Here is a 19,883-nt window from a genome sequence, read left to right on the forward strand (position 1 = left end):
GGGCCACCAGACAAAGACTCTGGAGCCTGGGGCAGGGGCAGAAGCAGGTTTTATAAGCAGAAAACCCTCAAGCATCTAAACCAAGTTAGTTATAATTTTCACCAATCAGAACTCAGGGATTTTCCCAAGTGTTCCATCATTGTAAACCGACACTGAATGTGATTGTTGCCCAGCCAATCAAATTCATTTCTTCTTTCTGTTGTTAGGATCAGGCATTATGTTTTGAGTAACCATTGTTGCTTAGAGAGGAAATTGGTCCACCTAGGAAAAACTGAGTCTGAAGTCAAATGGTTCCTTTTATCTGCTCCCAGTAGTAATAAGGAGTTCTTTCCTCAGAGTTTCAAAGCATATTATAGTTTAGCACTATCATAAAAAAGTAACCCAAATTATTGAAAATATTCCGTTTTATTGTTGTTGTTGTTTTTTAAGGATGGTTTCTTGTCATTTATTTGGCTGGCTGGTTGGTTTTGGTTTAGGGATCTGTGTATATATCTGATCTTGCTAATTTTGGATGGTGAGCAAGAATTAATAAAGGGCTTTATGCATGCTAGACAAATATTCTAAGATAAGCTTCGCCATAACTTCAAACATTAACTTAAATTTTATAATAAGACATAATCAAATTTCTTATAAGATTATGTATCAGCAGAAACATATCATCAATTTCCCCCAAAATAAATATTATTATTTCTATTTAATCAATAATAACTTGGGAGAGGCAAATGGTACCCATATTTTGTTCTCAGATCACTTAACAAAGCAGATAGATGCCAAGTTCCTTCTAACTTTAAGATATATATGTGTTTCCCACACAGATGATTTTCATGTATTGCCATTATTCAAATAAGACCCTGGTTTCTCTGCTACCACTTTTATTTTTCAAATCAATTATTTTTAAGAACAAAAGACTTTGCCTCCTGCTACTGTACAGGCATTCAGTCTTTTTTAACCCTTAATTCTGACTGATTTTCATGATACAACAACCTCAAAATACTATGGATACATCTTCTTAGTCACCAAGCTTCCTTTCATATCACACTGTATATGCACTTAAGTCTCATCATTCTCTGTAGTCATGCTCTACAAAGTCAATAGTTAGAAACTACTGAAGATACCCAAGACAGACACAGCAATAAATTCATATGAGTCCCAAATCACAACTTCCCTCAACTAATTCATAGATAATCTTGCTCTTGTTCTTCTGTTTAGATGCTTTCAATTCCTTACTGCTTCCTTTTAAATATGCTTATATGTTTAGAGTTGATTGATTATCATTGAACGTATAATACATCACACTGTAACTCATGCCTGAAGGAAACTTATCTAATGTACAGCTTCTTCTAGTAGAGAAGACTTCAATGAAGAGGACAGAAATGAAAGCAAACAGACAAAATAAACAAGCAAAAACAAGTAAAAACCACGGCACTAAATACAATTCACAAAGGCACATGCTTATGAACACATGAAACAAGAAAACAGAAGGTTGCCTCTTCTGCCTCACCTGGAAACACTTGTACTGGGCGGTTCAAATGCCACAAAACTGTGACTGCAAAAACAAAACAAAACACTGAAAGCACTTTTGGAGTACATGTAAATCAGTGGGCAAATTGTGGTATATGCCTATAATCCCAGCACTTGAAGTCAGAAGACAGTAAGTTGGAGGGCAGCCTAGACAATACAAAATGGCTCTGACTCAAAAAATTGTGAAGATGGAGAAAAGGAATAAAAAACACAGAGAGAAAGAGGGGGGAATGGAAGGAGAGGAAGGTGTAAGAAGCAGAGGAAAAGCAAAGAGTACAAAGAAACAGAACAAGATGAAAAGGTGGAGGAAGACCATGCCTCCCCTCTGACTATTACAATGCGTCTCTAACATTTTGTAGCATTTTTACCTTCTCTACACAATTTAAGCCAACATTTTATCTACTCTATATTTGTTCTTCTCAAAATTTTCATAGTTGTCTTTTCATCTGATGGTGGTTTTGTTTTTGTTTTTGTTTTATTGTTGTTGTTTTCTTTTCCATTGTTTTATTTCTCAACTCTATTTTGGAGAATTTAGGAAAATACATAACATCACAGGTCAGTGTGTGACATCATGTCATACTCTTGCTCTTTGAAAGCCATCTGTCTGCTTTGATGTTTCCCCACTTCACTGCAAAGCTGCAAACTCTACATGAATTAGGTGAACTGTTTAATCCCCTCTGAACAGCGGCTTCTGGTGCCTAAAGCCTAAGGGTATTCATATGAGCTCACATTTACAGGTCATAGTCTAATCTATAATTGAAAGTATTTTTGTAAACAAGCTTCCATCTTGCTGTCTCCTCATTCCAAGTGAACGACAGTGTCAGTAACATACTGAAGGACATTGTTAAGTTATCTCAATTCTCCTTAAAGAGATTTTTTTTTCTTTAAATTATAGAATAGGAAGTGTCATGAACCTAAAAAAAAAAGCTTTATATTATGGCAAAAATATTCACTTTTGCACCTGAAATAATTCTTTTCTAATTATCTGGCTTAATTGAGTATACAAAGAAAAATGAATGAGAAAATATTTTCCACCTTAAAATTCAGTAAAGATAAACCAAAATTACAGATGATCTACCTTTCCCACTTACCAAACTATTTATGCATAAAAGACTGAAATAATTACTATTAGAATAATGTAGAGTCAACCCTGAAATATTAACATCTGTGTGATGTGGAGAAAGAAGCCCTGGGCTGAAATGCTGCTGGCATGTACGCTGCAGCTTCTGGTTGTGGCATAGCTTTCCCCTGCCTTTCTTCCTCACTCTGACACATGGCTTGTCAGCCTGGCGTCACTGCACTTGCCTCTTGAAACTAAAGGGGAAACAGCAGCCTATCAAAGTTCAAATGTATGCTTTTTCTTCTTTGTTTCTTGTGTCTGTACTTTGGACTAATAATCACCAGCACAAACTGTAATCACAGGGAAGATCAATTCCTAGATAAAGCTTCAGTTGGTGTGGTAAAGATAAAGGATTTCAAGCAAGGCTGATAGTGGCTTTACACTTGCTCTTCTATAGGTGTTTCTTATCAAAGTTGCCCTTGGCTGCTTGCTAAACCAGGGTTTTTGTCCTCATGATTTCCTTCTCTGAAGAAACTAATTGTCCTCTTTGCTGCTGAAAATGCAGTCTTGGGGATTACTATGTAAATGATTCATCTAGACTTTTGTAGTATAGGAAAAGGAAGCCAAGTATTTTGAATAGGAATGTACGTTAAACTGGGCAGTGGTGGCCCACACCTATAATCCCAGCACTCAGGCGACTGAGGCTGGGAGATGTCTGTGAGCTGGAGGCCAGACTGGTCTACAGAGGGATTCTAAGGCTACAAAACATTGGAAGGGCCCCAAGTCTTCTTCTAGGCATGCTCCCAGTGACCTAACTTCCTTCCCTGGGCTCCAGTTTTTAGAGGATCCAACATATCCCAGTAATACTCTGGCTGGTGACCAAGCCTTTAGCTTTTGGGCCTTTGATGAGCAGTTCAGATGAAAACTACAGCAGGTGCACAGGCACACAGGCACTGGTGTACTAGGGCTGGCTCCCACTGGCTCACAGGACCATCAAGGAACACTCCCCACCCCACCCCCAAACCCAACTTGAGTGAGTTCTTAATGCTAGCTGGAAACTTGCCCTTGGCAAAACTAATGGTCCTTCATATCAGAAAATGCAAATCAATATGATTTCTTTCCTTGAACACTTGACAGCACCCCACTGTTGAGAAGGGTTCAAATTTTGGAGCAGTTTATACAAATTTGTTTTAAGTGTATAATTGATAAGCAAACTTTATATGTCAATTAAAGGTTTACCAGACATGATATTAAATTATGTTTTCTTTTTCCTTGAAAAATTTTTATCATTGATATTTTCTGTATTTGGTTTTATTTAGTCACTTTACACCCTGATTGCAGCCTACCCTCCTCTCCTCCCAGTCTTACACACCCCTCCTCCATCTATTCCCCCCGTCCTTCTCCTCAAAGAGGGAGGTCCCCTACGGTTATGGACCCACACTGGCACATTAAGTCTCTGCAGGACTAGGGGCATCGTCTTGCACTGAGGCCAGACAGGGAAGTCCAGCTAGGTGAACAGGATCTAAAGAAAGGTATCCTAGTCAGACAGGTGACCCACTCCAGTTGCTGGGCGACCCTCATAAAGACCAAGCTGGCATCTGCTACACATGTAGGGGGCCTAGGACCACTCCACGTTTGGTCTTTGGTAGGTGGTTCCATTTCTGTGAGGCCCCATGGGTCTGGGTTAATTGACTATGTAGGTCTTCTTGTGGAGTCCTTGACCTCTCTGGCTTCCTCAATTGTTCCCCCAAATCCTCCATATGGCTCCCTGAGTTTTGTCTAATGTTTGGTTGTATGTCTCTGCATCTATCAGCTGGTAGGTGAAGCCTCTCTGAGGAGTTATGCTAGGCTCCTGTCTACAAGCATAGCAGAGTGACATTAATAGTGTCAAAGTCTGGTTCTCTCCCATGGGATGAGTCTCAAGTAGGGCCACCCTCAATCTTTGTTCCATCTTTGTCCTTGCATATCTTGTAGGCATGACAAATTTTGGGTCAAAGGTTTTTTTGGGTGGGTTGGTGCCCTTATTCCTCCACTGGAAGTCCTGCCTGGCTATCGGGGGTGGCCACTTCTGGCTCCATATCCACCACTGCTAGGAGTCTCAGCTAGAGAGGTCCCATAGACTTCCTGGGGCCTCCCCTACTCAGCTATCTGCCATGTCCATCCCAGAGATGCTTCCCGAGTCTTATTTCCATTTTCTCACCTGACCCTCTCTCACCTGCTTTCCTGACTCCTAGTTCCCACTCATGCTCTCCCCCATCCCCTCTCCTACCCAGTTCCTTCCCTCCATCCACCTCCAAGGCCTATTTTATTTCCCCTTCTGAGTGAGATTCAATCATCCTCCCATGAGCGCTCCTTGTTACTTAGCTTCTTACAGTTATCCTGTACTTTATGAGTAATAACCTGTGTTTAATTTTATATCAAATTTCAGAAGAAATCTACTCAGGATTTTATTAATTTTGAAATCTCAAGAATGCCTGGATGTATAATCACTTTTTAATTCTGTAAATTTTTTGCTTGTAACTTCTTTCATTTTATTATAACCCTTGATGGCATCTCACTTTTTTTAATTAGTGTAAATGATATTTTTTACCATCATATTGTACTAAAAAGCACTTTCCAATGGCTTAATGTCATCCTAGCTAGACTGCAACTGGTTTGGAAAACAACCACGTTTCGAAATTTAACTGTGTGTGTGCGTGAGAGAGAGAAAAAGAGAGAGACTTCCTTTGTGTATGTGCCAGTGCATTTGAAGATCATATTTCGGCTAGAGTGGTGGTCAGCAAGCTTCAGTGATCCTTCTATCTCATCTACCCTCACCCCAAATGCTTGAGTAATAGTAACATTTTGCCACTCCCAGCTTTTTCCATGGGTCCAGAAGATCTGAGTCCATCTCACTCCTTCTTGAACAGCAAGCATTTTTGCCCACTGAACAGTCTCAGCAGCCCCATACTTGGATATTTAATGGACATTTATACGTTTATTTTTATTTACATATTTAAAAATGCTCCGTCTTAAAAGCTGCTATTTCTATCTTGTTGCTTCCGTGAGAGTCCTCTTATTGCTGACTGTCACAGTCTGTGTTTGCACAGAATTCCATACACTTCCACGGGCTCTCCGCTCACTTGCTTCTTGAACACCTTTCTCACTTCTAGATGTCAGACCCCAATTATTGACATGCACCCCCTAACAGCACTGTCAGCAGCAATTTGAGATAAAAAGGAAACCACCCAAGATCTGCTTATCCTTTTTCTTAAACTTCACTTGTAATTGAAAGGCTTACAGAGTTTTGAATTTTAGGTTGTAGCTTCTAAATATAGTCTTCCTTTGGAGAGGCTCTGAGATAAAAGTCTGCTACCAGTACAACTGTCAGTCTTTTTCAATAACTCTCTGTTCTCTATGTTTGTTTGAAAAGCTTCTCCTGTGCCAATGTTCTGTGTGTTCATACTGAGGCTATATGGTATCTGTTTCAATTATCTAACCAAAGAGTAAGTGAGTGTCTTCAGTTTCGATTTTTGTCATTTCTTTAAAAATTATTCTACCACAGGGGGCCTCTGAAAGACTCTACCCTGAAAGGTATCAAAGCAGATGCTGAGACTGATAGGCAAACTTCGGGCAGAATACAGGGAATCTTATGAAAGAAGGGGGAGATAAAAGACCTGGAAGAGAGAAGAGCTACACAAGGAGAGCAACGGAACCAAAAAAAACCTGGGCACAGGGCTCTTTTCTGACACTGATACTCCAACCAAGGACCATGCATGGAGATAACTTAGAACCCCTGCGCAGATGTAGCCCATGGCAGCTCAGTGTCCAAGTAGGTTCCTTAGTATGGGGAACAGTGGCTGTCTCTGACATAAACTCAGTGGCTGGCTTTTTGATCACCTTCCCCTGACGAGGGAGTAGCCTTACCATGACACAGAGGAAGACATTGCAGCTACTCCTGATGAGACCTGACAGACTAGGATCATATGGAAGAGGAGGAGGACTTCCCCTATCAGTGGACTGGGGGAAGGGCATGGAGGAGAAGAGGGAAGAAGGGTGGGATTGGGAGGGGGTAAGGGAGTGGGCTACAGCTGGGATACAAAATGAATAAATTGTAAGTAATAAAAATAAATTAATTTTAAAAATAAAAATATTCTTTATTCATTATCTTTATTCATTATTTTAATTTTTCTCCCCTCTATTCTCCACTTTCTCTTCCCTGGACTTCTAATGTGTTACACTTTGCCATGCCTGTATAGCAACCTTTTTTTTTTTTATCTTATATGTATTTTTTTTCCATTTCCATCTCTGTAAACTATATACATCAAACCATTATTTCTCTATACTAACAATCTTTCTGTCATTCTATCAGGTTGACAACTTTAATTACCAAGGCCAGCTATATTCTTTTCTTCTTGATTTTTAATTTATTGTTTTGATTGTGTTTTTATTCCTTGAATAATTTAAGACTTATCATACGTATACTTAGGTTTTGTGTGTGTGTGTGTGTGTGTGTTAGTGGAATTAGGGATCTAACCAGAGACTGAATGGCTGCTAACTCTTCTGGTGAGCTATATAACCAGATTATTTTCTATTTTCAGTGTGTCTATTCCCCCATTATTCTATATGCTAGCTCTTTTTTCATAATGGCTCTTGTATTGTGTAGTTTGTAATGTTTTCAAACTGTCAAGTTACCTTTGATGGACTGTAAGGGATCTAGTGTCTTGGCTCACAGGTATGTCAGCATGCACACAGTGTAGCCCTAGAATTGCAGATGATCTGCCTGCCCTGTGCTAAAGGCTACCTGCAAAGCTTAGCTTTGGTCCTCCACAGGGAGGACTTCCTGCAGCATTTGGTTTCACTTTCAAGTGTATGTCTTAGTGATAGCTTCCCCTCAGGAGAGTTTTGTGACTGTTTTCCCCTGTCGTTTAGATCTCGTGCGTGTCAATATATAGAGCTGGAGCTTCAGTTGTCAGACTGTGGAGCAGCAGTTTCTCTGTCTATGATGCTGTGTTATTTGTATTCTAACTAATAAGACTTTAAATATTCTTTTATTGAAAAATTCATATAATATATTTTGGTCATGTTTTCCCTTCTCCCAATTCCTCTCAGAGCTTTTTTATTTCCATGTACACACAATTTTTCATTCTTCAACCCCTCTTAAAAATGAAAAATTGAAACAGAAAAACAAAAACAAAAGGCAACACATACACACAATACCCACAGAAGTGGAGAATTGACTCACCTACTGTGGCAGATATTATGGTTTCCAGTATGAGGCAAAGTTCCAGGCTCTCCAAGGTGGATTTTGTTAAAAAGAATTGTATGTAAATGTGTCCACACTTTTCACTTCAACTTCACACAATTTATTCTAACGAAGTCTTCAATTGCTAATCACACATTATCTGGAGGCTTTAAAACTTTGTGATATTTCTGTTTTCAGTTCACTGGAGACTGAATTTTCAGTATTGATGCAAGAGTCCGGTACTATGCTCCCACAGGTTTCACTAGCTCGGAGTCCCTTTGAAGAAAGGGACTCGTGTCCACCTTGGATCTGCATCTCCACCTCTGTCAAACACAAACTGCTGCATATTATGGTCTATTTCTGATCTAACAATTATTCTCTTTACTATCCAATATGTCTTTTTCTGCCCGGTCACCCAGGGTCTTCATCACTTTCTTGATACACAGGAAGGTAAGTCTTCCTCCCTTTCCCTTTATCTGCCATTTTCATTTATTTTGTTTTGTTTTGCTTTTTACTTCTCTTGCCCTTTTATCTCCCATGTAAACAGAAAAAAATAGTTTGTCAAGTTCTGTGAATAAATATTTTTAAGTTGTGTTAATTTTTCATGGACTGCTAATGTCATCTTTTTATTTAATTCTGATTGTATTGTATGCAATTGCAGTCTTTATCTTCAAATGAATAATTCTTGTATTTATTCAATAGAATTTCTACTAAGTATCACTTTATTTATTTATTTAACTAGTTAGTTAGTTATCACCAGTATTTTTCTCCCTTGAAATATAAGTATTTTTCTTTGGGACAGCACATTTTAATTGACTTACATGCAGACAAAAATTCACCTGTAGCCACTGTAAACCTGAAAAATCTATCCAGTTCTTCCAAGCCATACTGAACCCATGAAAAAGTCATTCAAGCTACAAAACCTGAGATCATGAGGCTGGAGAGCTAGGTCAGAGGTTAAGAGCACCTCCTGTTTCTGTGGAGGACCTGGGTTCAGTGTTCAGGGCCTACACAATGGCTGAGACTACATTCCAGGAAATCTGACACCCTCTTCCAGCCTTCATAGGCACTACACACATGTACACATGAACATACATATCTTCATATGCACATAATCTACATGTACATATACACATACATATCAGCATATGCATATATACATACATCATATACATATGCATGAACATGTACATAATATAACATATTGTTCATGTACATCTACAACATATACATGCATATGTATGTGTACTTATACAACATATACATATGTGTATGAATATACATGTATATCATATACATATACATAATTATATACACACATAGGCAAAATGGGTATACAGGTAAAACAAAATAAGTCTTTTTAAAAAACTGTAACATAGAAATGTTAAGAAACATGTAAGCCTGAAATTAAAAAGAGCCACATATGCCAGGGAAAGGGGGGTGCCTGCGTGAGAACCAGCTCTCCAAGAGGAATGCTAAGGGATGAATTGGTGGGTGGGAGCCGCTGGGTCTGCTACACATGCCATGCCCAAGAATTAACCTTTTTATTTCAGTAACTGGTACTGAAAATTCCTGCCTTTCTCTTGTTTGTGACACAACCATGTTTCATTTCATTTGCTGATAATCTATATCAGTTAGCTGTGCTTCACTGTTTAGAATCCTGAGACAATCAGCTTTGGAGGAGAAAATGAGTTCACATTTTCTGAGCTTTCAGCCCAGTGTCACGCGACCCTGTTGCTGTGGGCTTGGGGCAGTACAGGACATCATGATAGGAGAATATCACAAAGAAAACTGTTTCCCCTGAGGTGGCCAGAAAGCAACAAAGGGGGAAAGAATCAGAGTCTATAACCTTTAAATGGTACATCCCAATGAACCTACTGACTAAAAACTGTGAAATTTTAGAGGTCCCCCAAATCTACCAATTGTCCTCCATTGGTGACCAAGCCTTCAATGTCTGAGACCATGTTGGGGTGGGGCATTCAAGCTACGAATAGTAGCATAATCTCAAGAACTTTCTCATACTGCTTTGTTCTTTGTTCTCTTTATATCCCACTGGTGGACACACTATAAATGGAAAAGCTGCCTCTGTCTCTCAGTGACATTCTTAGTATCCATCAAAACAACTTTCACGGACTAGACGATTTCACTGTTTACTGAATCCAAGAATAGATGAGTAAAAATTGTAATACTTTTGACGAAGTAAAAATGATAGACTTTGCTGCTCCATTCTAAATGCCATTTGACAACTTAATATTTTATGCATAATGAGTAATAATGAAGACATGTTCCTGAGCATTTTCTGTTATTTGGGATTGTCACTTTTGTGTCTCCTCATTTTATTCACTGATGTTGCTACTCTGGAACAACATAACCCCTAATTGCTGCTCTTTTTCTTCTCTCGTTTGAGCATGAACAAGCACATACTTATGTCCATGTAAAGACTTGCTAGATGCTCCGGAGGCTCAAAATGAAGTAAGCATAGTTGCAGCTACTAAAAAAATTACTCCAAGTTCTTACCAATGTATCTCAGGTTCTGAGCACATCACAGAATCAAACAAAGTACAAGGGAGAGAGAGAATGGGAGTTTCTACCTGGCTTTCTATCTAAAAAGACAAATAGTAGCACTGCAGGAACAGAATTATATCTAAGGAAAGCAAGAAAATCAAGAGGAAAAGCAACAGCGAGAAAAAAATATGCAAAAATCATGTAATTAAGAGGTAAAATAAACCGAGATGAGGAAGGTCAAAATCGTGTTATCAAGAATTGACTAGATGGTTCACGTTTAGCAGTATTGTTGAAATCACACCTCACAGCAGCCAATTTATATAAAATCTTAATCTACATATTTCTCCTTTCTGAAAATTACCTGCCTGTGGCTACGGCTTCAGGGAATTTCATTTATATCGGGACACTGAAGAGAGCTGATGCACTGTTGCTGCTGTTATGATTAATGTTGCTTATTTTTCTTGCCCAGGGTACAGTTAGCCTGCACCTGGCTGCCCTCATCTGTAGTAAAACGTACACTCCCTGGCATCTTAACTTACCTTGATGCTAGAGAAATCAAATAAGATGATACATTTGAAAGTAGGACATATGTACTCTACACTTGATATAAATAAAGAGAGGAACAGAGGTCACTAAATCAAGAAATTTATTTTCTATGTTAAAAAAAAGAAAAAAGAAAGAAAGAAAGAGAAAGGGAGTGTCATAAATTCTGCATACCAAAACAGACTTCTTCCTGATTGCTCTCAACGCCAGAACATGCCCTTTTCTTCTCCAATTCCTACAGACTCTCTCTGCTAGCACAGCAGCAGCCAGAGTTCACAGAGTAGAGATTAAAATCTCCAGAGTATATGGAAAGTGTTCCTAAGCAACAGGCTCCAGAAGGTCAGGAACTTTATTAGGGGGGAGGGGACTGTGACAATTCCCTGTATTTGCTCATAGATTGATGGGAGTCATTCGAAATAAGAAGCCATGTGTCTAGCTGGCGAGTGGACAGCTCCACCACACTCCTATAGGTAACCCGACACGCTTCTAGTATCTAAAAACAAGCCAAAGTTGATATTTCCTATAATACACTAAAAGCTGACAAAAACAAGGGACAACATAGTATGAAGAAGAGAATCAGAAATAGATGGCACAAAGTCAGGACTGGAAAAGCGGGGCCAAGATCCACAATACTATGTCACCCATGGTCACAAATATTAGTGTGTGGAGATACAGATTGGTGGATAGGATTTGTATATGTATATTTATATGCAAGTATGTGTGCATGAGTAATATATATGATTTTAAAATAAATGACTTACAATAATAAGGTAATTATAAGTAAAAATTATCAGATCTTATTTTTATTGGTTAGGCTCAGTCATTTGATGAAGTGCAAGGCTGTCTTTAAGTTCTTATATTTGGAGCTAGAGAGGTAGATCAACAGCTCAGAAGTTAAGAACGCCTGTTGCTCTGCCAGAGCACCAGAGTTCAGTTCACTGCACATACATTGGGCGTCTCACAGCCAGCCATGACCCCAGCTCCAGGAGATCTGATGCCTTTGTCTAGCCTCCAAGGACACCAACATTCACATGTACACATATCCTCATGTGTACATATACACAGAAATAAAAAACAAATTAACCTGTAAAAATACAATTCTTATATGGATTCTTTCCAACTTGAGCTATCTATGGGGTTGAAATTAAGAACAGTACAGTACATAACCCTCCAGTTGTCATATTAAGTCATATAATACTATAAAATGGCTTCAGGGGTAGAAAGCAAAGAAATAAAAGGCACTGGACACTGTTAGGAAAGCAGCTTTTTAGCAACAAGTTCTAAGCTGTAGCCGTGTACTGAGAGCTGAACCACATGAACAGCGGTGTTCATGCACACAGTGGCCACCTCTATGCCCTCACATGACTAGAAAATGGACAGGAAGCAAGCTTTCTGAGGTCTCTTCCTAAATCCTATGTCCCGAGAGACGCCCCTCATGAGCTTACCTAAACCTAATTATCTCCTAGATTTTCCATCTCTAAATGGTATCATGTTGGGGCTCAGGTCTTTAGTATATGGATCTTGGGACATAAATCATCACAAGAGTAAGACCTCCCAACCAAATATTATGCATAAACCATAATTATGCATGGAAATAGAGCATGATCTCAACTCATTAGCCTTCTGATTTAGTCATACAAAGCCCTACGATCGCAACCTTTGTATCAAGGGCAGACTTGAGCCCTCTCTATAATAGTTGAAATCATGTTTCCTCAAGAATATTACCAAATTATAAAATCCCCAATTCCCCAAGCAAATGTATGCTTCAAAAGACTAAAGTAGAATTTTGTAAAATTTTAATTAGCAGTGATCATTAAGCCTTATTCTAAAGAATATTTCTTTCAGAACAAAACAAAACTCAGTAAAATATGAATGAATGTGCTTTAAATTGGAAAATTATTCACTATGTAATAGAGGCACAAAATGGATTTATCAATAGAAACTAAATGAGCTAGAAATGAGGGAGAAAGGCATCAAGGATACAATTCTTCATGTAACATTTCAAGTGTCTGATATGATTGAATTGGCCACCCTGTCAATATCTAATTCTATAGAAATGCCAGCATAGAGGGAAATGCTTGAAGAGAAATTCCTATTGTTCATGTTATTAATTTAACTCTTACCACAAGAAGCCAAGGGCATCCTTTAACATTTCACATGAAAGTGTAATTCTACTCTCTATCTGCAATCAAGCCATCAGCCAGCCCCTAGAAGATTGAGGCCCTATCTCAGTAAGGCATACCTTTTGTTTTTAAAATTGAGTAACAATGCAACATTGTAGCAACTGAGAATAAACAATGGCCACTCTTTCTTCAACCAAGATAACACTGAATATTTTATGGTTGGCCATTGAACATTCTTCTCCAGTTCTATTGCTAACATGATTGCTTAAATGTAATTTTATATTGTCAAATCCTAGAATACCTTCAAATACCACGAGAGTATTTGAACAACTTATGTGTCATTTTCTTTGTCCCTAATTTAGCTATTTTCTCAAAATTTTTAATTAAGCCTATCCGAAGTTAGTCCATGCAAATAGCTTCTATTTTATTTAAATCATGTCACAAGGCTAACTTTCCAGTGAGAGATAATTTTCTACACTCAGCTCCAGTGCCCAGAATTGCATTGTACACAAGAACAACAATAATGAATTTTTGTGGGTAATGGTGGGAGAAATGTGAAAAAAAAAAATTCCTTCTCCCTTACCACTTTTTGCCAGGGTATTTTCTCACAGCCAGAAGAAAGCAAACTGAGAAAAACTGAATTTAAAATTATGACATTTTTTTTAAGATACTCAGTACTAAAAACTGAGGAAGGTGTAGTGTTCTGAATTATTTAGTTTGGATGTGAAAAGATGCCAGTGATTCCTCACTAGAAAGAAAATAGAATCAATCTTTCCTAAAATAAAGCTCTACTTCAGTGTTTTAGTTTCTACCTCTTTCTTGGAACCTCTCGCCTGTTGCTGTAATAGAAGACTGCTGAAGCTGCTTAAGAGAAATGGCTGGCTTGAGCTCCCAGTTCCGGGGCACTGTCTATCACAGTAGGAACTTGAAGGAGCTCCTGACCTCACATCCACACTCAAGAACCAAGGGCTTCTGAATGGATGCCTCTACTCATCTCTGTCTCTACCCACACAAGTCAGGACTTCCACCAAATGTTTCCACCCACAATCAAGAAGTCTTCTCACATCCATTAATATACTCAAGATAATGCTTTCATGTCCCAAGTCTGTTTCCCAGGTAATTCTAGACTATGTGAAGTTGACAGCATTATCACAAACAGCATTTAATTACACAGACCGCCTAAGATTATAAAGACAACAAAGTTACATTTCAATGTCGTCTACAATCTCTTTCCTGGATTTTTCAGTTAAGTAAGCATGTATTCAGATCTATCATGTGTGATGCCCTTTATCAGAGATAGGTGTTTCAGATATAAACATATATGACCATTTCCCATAGGACATATTTTCCAGTGTCTCTAAAGGGCACAGACACCCATGCAATAATTTGCTCGGTGGTATTCTTTATATATATTTCTTTATTTTCAGTCTTGATCATGTAAGTAACCTGGGGTCTCACAGCTTAGGAGTTCAATCGCGCCCTTCCCAGAAACTCCCCCAGACCAAGACTCATTGCAAAAGCAAGAGGTTTATTAACCATTGCACAATGGGGTCACCCCTGCCGGTCAGAAAAGAGTGACACCAGGAGACAAAGGCCTTTAGGTTTTTAAAAGAAAAAAATGCGGGAGATTTGAAGTTGCAGTCTTGGCAATTTAGGATTGGATGAGGAAGCTATAAAGTAAGATAATTGGTTAGTCTTAGGTGCTCAAGCTTGGCCAGTCCTGCCAAGTGTGGATGCAGCTGCAATTTAAGGTGGGGGTGGTTAGCTCTATAAGTTACAAAGTTAGCCTAACCCTTTCAATCATAGCCTCTTCCCTCTTCTTCTCCCACTTCCACCCTTCCTTCCTCTTCCCCCCTCACCCTCCCCTACTCCTCAGATAAGGGGAGTCCCTCCCACACACCAAACCACACCAGCACATTTGGGGATGTTCTTGAGGATTGTTTATCATTGAAATCCTACTCCCCTCCCCCAAGAATGAGCCAGATCAGGTCTTTCTTTTTCTTTTCACTCCTTATAAACAATTCATCTAAGCGTATTTGTATTTCACCTATTTATTAAATAATGTTACTTTGCTCACCAAAAGACTCATATGGCCCTCAAACTTCTACCATATTCAAAATCTTCTCAAAAGACATATACAGTCTGATGGCACTTTTGTCAACAGAAAAGCCAAGGTCAACAGTATAGAAATTTGTATAATTTTTATGTGCCAATCTTATCATGTACCTTTTAGCCATTTGTTCATAATTAAGAAAGAGCAAACAATACATGGATGTGAGAAAAGTATATCACATGCAGACAGGGAAATAGCAAAGTTTCTGACCTTGTAAGTTAATATACAGGGATAAAAATTCTGAGGGATAGAATTTTATACAGGGATAAAAAAGGCTGGAAAGACAGTTCACTGGTTAAGAGTCTGATTGCTCTTGCAGATGACCTGGTTCAATTCCCAGGACTGACATTAGGCAGTTCACAGCCTCCTCTAACTCCAGTTCCATAGGCTCTAACATCCTCTTCTGGCCTCCTCAGGTATCTGCACACATGTGGTTCACATAAACTCACAAAAGAACACATACATATTCATAAGTAAAACTAAACAAATAAATCCTTTTTTAAAATCTAGACACTGTAAATAACTGCAGAAAGGAATTAAATTCTAGAGTTGAAATTAGTGCTTACAATTAGTCACAATAAATAAATTGCTAAAAGTTCCTTTTTTCCTTTACCCAGTAATATAAACAAGAATAGTAGGCATTTTTCTCATTTATTTATTTTTTTATTCACTTAACATCTTGATCAAAGCTTCCTCCTTTCTCCTGGTCCCACCCTCTCACCCTCAGAAAAGTGGAGCCTTTGTACCAACCCACTCCAACACATCAAGTCACATCAAGATTAAGCACATCCTCTTCTACTGATGCCAGACAATGCAGCCCAGGTAGGGGAAAGTGACCCAAAAGCAGGCAACTGTATCCATGTCAGAAACAGCCCCACCCCAATTGGTACTGGGCCCACAAGAAGAACAAGATACTCATCAGTTACAAATGTATAAGAGGCTAAGATCTAGTAAATGCATAGTTTTTGGTTGGTGGTTCAGTCTCTGTGAGCCCCATGAGCCTAGGTTAGTTGACTGGGTTGGTCTTTTTGTGGGGTTCTTGTCCATTCCTGGTCCCATTATCCTCCCAACTCTTCCACAAGATTCCCAGATTTCTGTCTAATGTTAAGCTGTGGGTCTCAGAATCTGTTTTGATCCACTGTTGGGCAGAGTGTCTCAGAGAACAGTTATTTTAGGCTCCTGCCTGCAAGCATAGCAGAGTATCAGTGGCATCAGAGGTTGGCTCTCTCCCATGGGTTGGGTCTCAAGTTAGGCCAGCCATTGGCTGGCATTCCCTCAATTTCTGCTCCATCTTTATGCCTGCACATTTGTAGGCAGGGTAATTTTTTGTGTTGAAGGTTTTCTACGTGGATTGGTATCCCCTCATTACACTTAAAGTCCTGCCTGGAAATGGGAGGTGGCCACTTAAGTCTCCATATTCCCAAACAACTAGGATTCTCAGCTAGTCACCCGCATAACTCTCAGGAGCCTCCCAGCTCTCCCATGCCTAATCTCCACCCTCATTCCCTTCCCAAACCTGTCTCCCACCCAGTTCCCTCTCCATCCACCTCCCCTTTTGAGTGACATTCAAGCATCCTCCCTTGGGACCTCCTTGTTACTTAGCTTCTTTGGGTCAGTGGATTGTAGCATGATTATCTGTCGGGAGCCGTGACTCAGCGTCCTGCTTTGATACTTAAATCTCGGAGGAGAGATGGCTTTTAGGTGGCCTTTACTAATGGCAGAGGAGAACTTGCAAGTCCATCTCCTTTTGTTTGTGACAACAGGTGGGATAGCTTGTGAGGGTTACACCTCTTCCTCATGCTCCTTGTGCAAATTAACCTATTGTTCTGAGAGGTTTTACTGGCTAAAAGTAACCCCTCAAAAAATAAAGTGGTCAGAAGGCTGGAGGCAGAGGAGGAGGCAGAGACTTGAGACTTGCTGCTTGCTGCAGCAACCTGCCTTTTGCTGTGGCTGTCGAGTCTGGACCTTTAAAAAATTTCCTGTGTGTTGTGTGTTTATTTTATTAATATTAATCCTCACTCCCAACTCAAGAACCGTTCGACTCTGCCCGGCTGGCTCCAGCAATTATCCTGTACTATACGGCTAATAGCCACCTATAAGTGAGTATATGCCATGTGTGTCTTTCAAGGTCTAGATTATCTCACTCAGGGTAATCTTTATCTGCTCCTGTCCATTTTCCTGCAAATTTCATGATTTCCTGGTTTTTAATAGTATTCTATTGTGTAAATGTACCACATTTTCTTTATCCATTCTTTGGCTGAGGGATCTGAGTTATTTCCAGTTTTTGGCTATTAAGAATAGAGATGCTTTGAATATAGTTGAGTAAATGTCGCTGTGGTGTTGTGGAGCATCTTTTGGGTATATGTCCAGGAGTGGTATAGCTGGGTCGTTAGGTAGCACTATTCCCAATTTTCTGAGACGGTACCAGATTGATTTCCAAAGTGGATATACAAGTTTGCACTCCCACCCGCAATGAAGGAGTGTTCCCTTGTTCTACATCCTTGTCTGCATGTACTGTCACTTGAGTTTTTGATATTACCCATTTTGACAGGTATAAGATGGAATCTCAGAATTCTTTTGATTTTCATTTCCCTTGATTAAAGATGATGAGGATTTTTTTAAGTGCTTCTCAGCCATTTGGGATTCCTTCTTTTGAGAATTCTTCTCAAAAGCTTTATATCCCATTTTATAATTGGATTATTTGTTTTGTGGGTGTTTAATTTCTTGAGTTCTTTATATATTTTGGATATTAGCCCCCTGTCAGATGTAGGGTTGGTGAAAATCTTTTCCAAATCTGTAGGCTGCCATTTTCTTTTATTGACAGGGTCCTTTACAAAAGGTTTTCAGTTTTGTGATGTACCATTTATTAAATGTTGATTTTAGTGCTTGAGCTGTTGGTGTTCTGTTCAGGAAGTTGTCTCCTGTACCAATGAGTTCAAACTATTTCCCACTTCTTCTATTAGATTTAGTATATCAGTTGAAGTTAAAGTCTTTGATCCACATGGACTTGAGGTTTGTGCAGGTGATAAATATGGATCTATTTGCATTCTTCTATATGTAGACATCCAGTTAGTGCAGCGCCATTTGTTGAAGATGCTGTCTTTTTCCCATTGTATGGTTTTGGCTTCTTGTAAAAAAAAATCAGGTGTCCATAAGTGTGGGTTCATTTCTAGATCTTCAGTTCAATTCTTTTGATCCACCCATTTGTTTCTGTACCAATACAATGAGGTTTCATTACTATTGCTTTGTAGCACCACTTGAAATTAGAGATTGTGATAACTTCGGAAGTTCTCTCATTGTACAGGATTGTTTTAGCTATCCTGGGTTTTTTAGTTTTATTTTTTTCATATAAAGTTGAAAATTGCTCTTTTAGGTCTGTAAAGAATTGTCTTAGAATTTTGGTGGGAATTCCATTGAATCTGTAGTTTGTTTTTGGATGGCCATTTTTACTATGTTAATCTTACCAATCCATGAGCATGAGAGATCTTTCCATCTTCTGATATCTTCTTTCAATGTCTTTCTTCAGGGACTTGACACTCTTGTCATAAAGGTTTTTTAATTGCTTGGTTAGAGTTAAACCAAAATATTTTATATTATTTGTGGCTATTGTGCAGGATGTTGTTTCCCTAATTTCCTTCTCAGCCAGATTATTATTTGTATAAAAGAGGGCTTTTGAATTTTTTTTAAATTAATTTAATACCCAGCCATTTTCCTGAAGCTGTTTATCAGGTGTAAAAGTTCTTTGGTAGAATTTTGGTGATCATCTATTATATCATCTGTAAATAGAGATAGTTTCACTTCTTCCTTTCCAATTTGCATGTCCTTGATCTCCTTTCCTTATCTTACTGCTCTAGCAAGTACTTCAAATACTATGTTGAAGACATAGGGAGACAGTGGGCAGCCTTGCCTTGTTCCTGATTTCAGTGATATTGGTTTAAGTTTCTCTCCATTTAGTTTGATGTTGGCTATAGGCTTGCTGTATACTGTCTTCACTGTTTAGATATGTATCCCTGATCTCTCCAAGATTTTAAACATGAATGGATGTTGGATTGTGTCAAATGCTTTTGGCATCTAAGATGATTATGTGGTTTTTCTCCTTCAATTTGTTTATGTAGTGGATTACATTGATGGATTTCCGTATGTTGAACCACCCCTGCATGTTCGGGATGAAGCCTACTTGGTCATGGTGGATGATATCTTTTATGTGTTCTTGGATTCGGTTTGCAAGTATTTTATTGAGTGTTTTTGCATTAATGTTCATAAGAGAGATAGGTCTGAAGTTCTCTTTTTTGTTGGGTCTTTGTGTGGTTTAGTTATCAAGGTGACTGTGGCTTCACAGAACGAATTTGGTAGTGTTCCTTCTGTTTCTATTTTGTGGAATAGTTTGAAGAGAACTGGTGTTAGCTCTTCTCTGAAGGTCTGGTAGAATTCTGCGCTAAAGCCATCTGGCCCAGGGCTTTTTATGGAAGGAAGACTTTTGGTGGCTGCTTCTATTTCCTTGGGGGATATAGGACTATTTAATTCATTTACTTGATCTTGATTTAATTTTGGTAAATGGAATCTATCAAGAAAATTGTCAATTTCATTTAGATTTTCAAATTTTGTATCATATAGACTTATGGAATAAGACCTAATGATTGTTTGGGTTTCTTCAGTGTCATCATGTTCCCCTTTTCATTTCTGATTTTGCTGATTTGGATAGTTTCTCTCTGCCTTTTAGTTAGTTTGGCTAAGGTTTTGTCTATTTTGTTGATTTTCTCAAAGAACCAGCTCTTGGTTTCATTGATTCTTTGA

Source organism: Meriones unguiculatus, chromosome 19, assembly GCF_030254825.1.
Source record: "Meriones unguiculatus strain TT.TT164.6M chromosome 19, Bangor_MerUng_6.1, whole genome shotgun sequence".
NCBI lineage: Eukaryota > Metazoa > Chordata > Mammalia > Rodentia > Muridae > Meriones > Meriones unguiculatus.